Source organism: Nicotiana attenuata, chromosome 4, assembly GCF_001879085.1.
Source record: "Nicotiana attenuata strain UT chromosome 4, NIATTr2, whole genome shotgun sequence".
In the NCBI taxonomy this organism is placed as follows: Eukaryota; Viridiplantae; Streptophyta; class Magnoliopsida; order Solanales; family Solanaceae; genus Nicotiana; species Nicotiana attenuata.
This window is the reverse complement of record NC_031992.1, coordinates 9,179,795-9,185,958: the sequence shown is the minus strand read 5'-3', so window position 1 is coordinate 9,185,958 and position 6,164 is coordinate 9,179,795.

The following is a 6,164-nucleotide window of genomic DNA, read 5'->3' as shown; positions in this document are numbered from 1 at the left end:
CCGGTCGAATGTCTGCGAGATTGACATAGAAGACTCGACCCCATTCAATTAGGACAACAACGACCATAGAAAGGAAACCTTACATCGGCTGCAGAACTTCAAACCATGTAAAATCCATCAATTTTTTAATTATCTAATCGACGTTTGCTTTCAGCCATGCAGATATGCCAGGTATCCGAAGGAAAATGTCCACGCACAGCTGCCGTCGACCCATTTCCACCCCCAGTGGGCAGGTCAGGCGGATAAGTTCAACTCCACGACAATGACGCAGTACGCGAAGAGGTGAAAAGCATATTGAAAATAGCCCATCAGGAGTCTAAATGCCCAATTAGGTCTCCAACGTGGATCATTGGTAATAAAAGAAGAAATGGGAAAATGGTGGATGCGCGTAGATTTCACAGATGTCTAACAAATTGCATTGCCCCAGGATCATTTCCCTTACCGTACATCGACAACTTATCGACGGGCAATGCCGGGCATAGAATTATTAAAGCTTCTTGGACGCTTACTCGAGCGATATTCAAACCCACATGAAAGAAAAGGATCAGGAGAAAAACCAACTTTTATCACCTATCAGGAGACGTACTGCTACAGGTCATTGCCTTTCGGCTGAAAAACGCAGGGGGCACTTACTAAAAGTAGTAGACGAGGATGTTGTTCAAAGACCAACTCGGCGAAACAATAGAAGTCTATATAGACGACATGCTGGTCAAGTCCAAAAGGAAAGAAGATACATCGACCACCTAGAGAAACCTTCGAAATACTCAGACATACGTAGTGAAATTGAATCCCCGAGTGTGACATTCGGCGTGCCTCAGGAAAACTTTTTAGGTTTCCTCGGTATCACAGCGAGGATCGAGTCAAACCTGATCATATCACAACCATCGAAGGAACCAAACATCTGACACCAAAAAATAGGTCAAAGGTTGATTGTTCGTATCGCCGCTTTTTCAAGTTTCATATTCGCGATCATCGGATAGGTGTCATTAATTCGTCGGCTACTCAAGAAGGATAACCCCTCCAAGGATTCTGAGTGCGTCCAAGCCTGAGGAATTGAAAACATATTTTCATCGCCACTGATTGTTTCAAAACCCAGAGCCATGGAACATCTCCTCATACTACCTCACATGTATCCAAAGTAGCTTGAAGCACAATCCTGGTCTGAGAAAATAAAGGTAACAGTCTCCTATCTATTTACATTAGCAAACACTAGTACGACACCGAGTGAGATACCCTCACCTCGAAAAACTGCTTTGGCCTTAGATCGTAGCTTTTACGAAAGCTTAGACGTATTACAAATGCCACCTACGGTTGTGACGGACTTTCCCAAGAAGTATCTGGCATAACCGGTTATTGGGCAGATTGGCCAAATTGGCCATCGAACTAAGCGAGCACGAATCACATGATTCAACCGCGAAAAACATAAAGTCACAAGTTCTTGCTTGACTTGTCGCCGACTTCAGACGCAACAATATGCCCGAAGTTGAAGAGACGTCCACACTTCTCCCCAAACAACAGGACCTCTAGGTCCTATACACTGATGACGCGTCATAAAGCATCAAGGTCCGGACTGGGACTCGTACGCGAAGGTTCAACGGCAAAGTAATTCGCCATCTATAAGGTTTGCCAGACATGGTAACAGTGAGCGAGTTGAGGCGTAATGCAGGGTTAGGATACACTCAAATATAGGGCAAACGGTTAAGACTACGCCGCGATTCATCAACGTTGTCAACCAAGCCACAGAGACTTCTCCATACAAGGGAACAAAGGTTACAAAAATACTAGACCAAAATCGGTAAGCTGCTGCCCAAGTTCGACGAATGACCCAACTCGAACAGATCCACATCACAGAATGACGGTAGGCGGACGGCCTCGCCAACTAGCCGCTGCCACCCAAAATATTACAATCGGAGACAGAGTGTTGTCCACCTTTCTCAACTCGTCGATAGACCAAATTCGAGGTAAGAAACCATATCTTTACTTGCGGACTGGCGTAACCGTATTGTTACTATATTTACAGGACAGCGTACTCCCAGTGAGTAAAAAAAGAGGCAGAAACTTAGAATGGCCAAAGGCAAACCAGGCTAGCACATCATCCACAACGACCTGTACAAGAGAAGGTACGGCGTTTCCCTCCAGCAAAATCTAGGCCAAATTAGAGCGGCGCGTCCTTGAAGAGGTCAACGAAGGCCATTTGGAGGCTCCATTTTGGCAATCGGGCTTTGGTCAAGATGGCTCATACGGCAGGGTATTACTGGCCCACATGAAAAAGAGGTTGCGGGACTTCGCTTTGAAAAAATACGAGTAATGCCCAAAAGTATGCCCCAAGGATTCATCAAGCAGGCGAACACCTTCCACTCGCCCTCCCTTTAAGACCTTCATCAAAATAGGAATGGACATCGTGGGCCCCTCGTGGCGGGGCGAGGAACGTACTCAGATTCCTTTTGGTTTAACTGGATTATTTTTCTAAGTGGTAGTTGAAGCAGGAGTCATTCGCCCAATAACCGTGAAAACATTGAAAGTTGATGCCTTCATTTGGAAAACATCATGTCCACTTTCAGTCTCATCTAAAGAGATCCATTGCGATACGATGCCCATTTACAGGGAAAGAAGGTCGCCAATTCTTTTCGAAAAATGGCATATTCCAAAGGAGAATACTCTCAACGCCATTACCACCCGCGCGGCAACGAACAAGCGTCACTGTACGACTCCATACAAGATCATACTAAAATCCTATAGAACGAAAAACTTCAAGGCTCTAAGGGGTTGCCAGAAATATTACCAGAAGTACTATTGGGCTTACCGAACAACGCCAAAGACAAAGCACATGAGAGACGCCTTATTCTTTAGTCTGGTGGGACTGACGCAGTAATACCGGTCGAAGTCGGAGAGCCCAAAGCCTAAGATACTCCCAACGAGAGCGGGCCGAGGAACGATTTAAAACAGAAGCAAGAAGAGCTAGAAGAACGAAGAGACATGGCCTACATAAGGATGATCGCCCAAAAATAACAAGCAGACCGCTATTATAACAAAAAAGCAAAGGTTAGGCCGCTCAAAGTCGGGGACTATGTGTTTAAAGCTAAAACACAAGCAAGCAAAGACCCACGGGAAGATAAACTGGGAACAAATTGGGATGGCCCGTACAACATCACGACAACAACGAACAAAGGGTCATTCCAACTAGAAACAATGGAAGGAAAGCTACTACCAAACAACGGAATATTACCCACCTTAAGTACTTCAACTTTTAAGAGATAAAGCGTCACTCAAGTCGTACTCGTTTTTCCCTCACTTGAGTTTTGTCCCAATTGGGTTTTCTCAAGGAGGTTTTTAACGAGGCGATGAAGGGGACACTTCAAGTCCAAGTACGCAAAGTCGGAGGCACAAGATGGCTAGTTCATTGCTCGATCTCTCAAACCTTCTCTAGGTCGACCAATGAAGGGAATAGATAGACCGGGAATGGGACTGGAACGCTAGCCAACACCCAAAAATTTATAAATTTCTCCAAGTGTAAGAATAAAGAAACAATGCATGAAATTTATTTCTATTTCTCCAAATATACAACCAAGGCAACAGTGCCTAAAGTTTTACGATGTCGACAAACTCCGCACCTAGAAGCATATCTTTCTAAACGTAGGATGTGTTCGACCTTGTTCGAACTAGCACCTATCGGCCCTCGACCATAATCAAACTTAGGTTTGGGTTCGACCTTGTTCGAACTAACACCAATCGGCCCTCGACCAAAGTTAAATATACGTTATGTTTGTCCTCGTTCGAACTAACACCTATCGGCCCTTAGCCATAGTTAAACATACATTATGTCCGACCTCGTTCGAACTAACACCTATCGCCCCTCGGCCATAGTTAAACATACATTACATGCGTTATGTTCGACCTCATTCGAATTAACACCTATCAGCCCTCGGCCATAATCAAACTTATGTTTGGGTTCGACCTTGTTCGAACTAACACCTATCAGCCCTCGGCCATAGTTAAACATAAGATATGTTCGACCTTATTCGTACTGAGTGGTTACGTCTAGAAAATCAAAGCAACCAAGCGAGGAAATCAACAAAGAAAATACAAGTACGAACCACAGGAAGAAAACCAGATACAAATAACAAAGTTGGCATTTCATACTTAGAACAATTTTACAAAGGCTCACGAAGACGCCACCAACTACACACAAAGATACACAAAAAAGACACAAAGGAAAACTACTAGACACCACCTTCATCACTTGTAGCATCATCGAGGAAGGAACAAAAGCGAATGAACTAGTCGGCCTGGCCGCGGTCGTAAGGGGGAAGACGTCGAAAAGGAGGCAACTTTCCTCTTACAGAATGTAGGAGGGGGAGCTCTCGGCCTCCTCGAAGATCCCCGGGCTGGAAAAGAAAGAATCGAAAAAGGTTATCACTATCATCAAAGGCGAACTATAAGAAATAGGTGACTAAGAGGCCAAAACAAAAAGAAAACAGACAAACTCACCGGTCAAGGAAGGAGCAGCCATGAACTTCTTAAAAAAGCCCGGCCACTTGCAAATTCCCACGATATGAGGCAGAACCCGGCCAACCCAATCAGAAATGTCCCCGAACAACGGAGGGGGCATAGTCTTGGCTGCGTAAGAAGGGAACAGGAGTTCAGAACCTACGACTAAAACATGCAAATCAAATGTTTTAACGAAGAAAGATTAGACGCTTATGTTTATAATTCCAAGTCTCGGGAAAGCCGTCCGCGTTGGCCACCACATCTTCGGTTCTGACAAAGAAAAAATTGTGCCAGAATTGATGGTTTGCCTTGTTGTCCATCTTCACCACCAGGCATTTTCCCCCTCGATGGCGAAGGTTCAACATTGTCCCCCTATAGAAACTAGGGGCGAAGAGATGCATCAGATGCCAGAGTGTGATCTCGACCCCGGCTAATTTCGCAAATTTAGTAAGCATCCTGATGAGCTTGTAGATATATGCGGCGAGTAGAGCCGGGCAGACGCAATAGTAACGGCAAAATTCCTCCGCCAGTGGGAGAAGGGGAAGGGCGTAGCTAACCTAGAAGGGGTATGAGTAGAACACGCAATACCTGGAGCGGTGGATTTGTACCACATCCCGCCCTGTAGGAACCAAATTGATGCGAGCGGGAATGTTGAATTTAGCCCTAAGCTCTGCTAGATCGGTAACAGACCTGACTTTCTCCCTACGAGGAATTATTTCCTCCATCGTAGGAAAGTTCTCATCCTCAATGGTAACAGAGACGCCATCAGCATGAGGAGGCATAATCACCACCAAAGGCACAAGGTTATTTCCCTCACCGGAATCAAATGACACGTTAGCCATAGTTCTGATAAAAGAAACGATTTTTAAGTAAAGAAGGGTTAAAAGCAACTGGAGTCACTGGAACCAGGAAAGAAGACACACAACAATGGAGTAAGGAGAAGAAGGCACAAGGATTCAATGTGAAAAATACGTAACGAACGAATGAAGGCCCTCACATCCCTATTTATAAGAATTTGGGCATCAAATCCAAGAAATTATGCCATTATTACTCAGCAATGGAATCGAAACGGCAGATCCAACCGACAGATGCACGGGAAACAAAACAAAGCATCAGGAAAATGCGCCATAATGATGCATGGCATCATGATGTCACTTTGGTGCAGAAACGGCGTAACCCCCCAAAAAATTGCAGCTCACGAAAGGCCACGTTGTTAGCTCGTCCCAAACATCACTACCTGACCCACTCGTTCATTCTTCTTGACCACAACAAACAGTATCCGCTCATCAAGGTCGTCCGAGGCCGGCCTCAATAAGCGGAGGGACTAACTGTATGGGTCGAAATCTACCCCATAATATTTAGGACAAGAAAGCATTTAGGAAAGAATCAGTCGAGGGCGACCAGAAAATAGCGAGACTCGTGGTCGAGATGTCAACAATGGTCGAGGTCGAGCACCGCGGAAAGGGCTGTAATGGCTAGTTTTTAGAATAGGATATTAAAGGGAATATTCTAGTGAATATTATTTGCACTTGTACTATTAGGGTTTGTTAGGAATATGTCCCATATAAATAGGAGAAAAGACAATGAATGAGGGCATATGACATTCGTTCAATAAAAACGGACTTTTGTTAAAAGATTCTCTCTCTTAAGAAGATACAAACGCTACCTTTCCATCA